This window comes from Malurus melanocephalus, unplaced genomic scaffold (genome assembly GCF_030028575.1).
Source record: "Malurus melanocephalus ecotype Western Australia unplaced genomic scaffold, MMel_1.1 scaffold_1327, whole genome shotgun sequence".
In the NCBI taxonomy this organism is placed as follows: domain Eukaryota; kingdom Metazoa; phylum Chordata; class Aves; order Passeriformes; family Maluridae; genus Malurus; species Malurus melanocephalus.
This window is the reverse complement of record NW_026624559.1, coordinates 21,022-22,370: the sequence shown is the minus strand read 5'-3', so window position 1 is coordinate 22,370 and position 1,349 is coordinate 21,022. Positions and strand designations below refer to the sequence as shown.

Below are 1,349 nucleotides of genomic sequence, written 5' to 3'. Positions count from 1 at the left end.
TGCACGGATGCCAGGAAATTCCAAAACTGTATATGGATACCACAATGCAATGCACGGATGCCATGATGTTCCAAGTCAATGCATGGATGCAATGCAGGGCCATGATGTGGGGTCAGAATAAATCCCATAATCCATGGATGCATGGATGCAATGCAGGGGCATGCTTCGGGGTCAGAATACATCCCACAATCCATGGATGCATGGATGCAATGCATGGATGCCAGGAGATTCCAATTCCATGTATGGATGATACAATTCACAGGTCCAATGCATGGATGCCATGATGTTCCAAGTCAATGCATGGATGCAATGCAGAGCTGCAATTTATCCCACAATTTATGGATGAAATGTATGGAAGCCATGCATGGCCATGACACAGAGCTATGACACATGGCTGCAATGCATGGATGCAACAATGCATGGATGCAATGCATGGATTCAATGCATGGATGTAATCCACGGATGCCACGCATGGAATCCGCGACTTACGGGCACAATGCACAATACACGGGCAAAATCTCGATGGAAAGTGTCGCCTCTGGATTTCCCAACTTCTGCAAAAACACGAGGAACCACCAGAAAAAAAGTCACCCCGGGGCACCGTTTTCCCGTGCTGCTGTGCAAATACTCAAATTCCAGGCTTTCGGAARCCAAAGGCGCTTCCATTTAGCCCAAAGCAAATATTTGGTGACAAGGGAGATGCTCTGCTCTCTGGGTGCCAGTGCAAATCTGGGGTAGGAAAAGGCTGAATTAGGTCAGAGTTAAAAGTCCATCCTCGCCATGTCACGTGGGAATTCATGTCCCTGCGGGCAGCGGGGTAAAAAGTTCTTTGGGAATATTCATCGTCAGAAATGAGAATTTCCTGGGGTCAGTGCTGGGGTGGAATCGCCGGCTTCGAGTGGGAATTCCCATCTGCAAATCCCTGTTAGTGCTTGGATTGTTTTATTTAACCCCGGTGAAGAGTGAGAATTGGTGTGAAGGATATTGAAGGGATGTGGTGCCCGCGGTATTTCTGTGCTTTTCCACRGCTGGACCTTCTGCTTCCAGCAGCGCTCCTTGCTGGCCCAGCCAGGCTGTTTCCGGCGGAAAAGCTTTTATTTATTTTAATTACACCGTGAAAACCTTTCCTGAAGTTTTTCTGAACCTGAGCCAGGAGAATCCAATTGCTGGCTCAGTTTTTTGGGGCTGGGCCAAAAACCGTGGGGTTGGCACGGGGGTGGCCATGGTGGGGTGCGCTCAGAGGTTTTGGGGGACACCCCAAATGTGACCCCATACTGTGTGGGTGGGAGGGATGAGGATGGGGATGGGATGGGATGGGATGGGATGGGATGGGATGGGATGGGATGGGA

The 1,349-nt window shown here is 49.7% G+C and overlaps 1 protein-coding gene across 1 annotated transcript in view; it reads left to right on the top strand.

The window, feature by feature from the left end:
- The window catches only part of FRMD6 (FERM domain containing 6), a 17,902-nt gene that overhangs the window by 6,859 nt on the left and 9,694 nt on the right, over nucleotides 1-1,349 (top strand). The window lies entirely within an intron of this gene.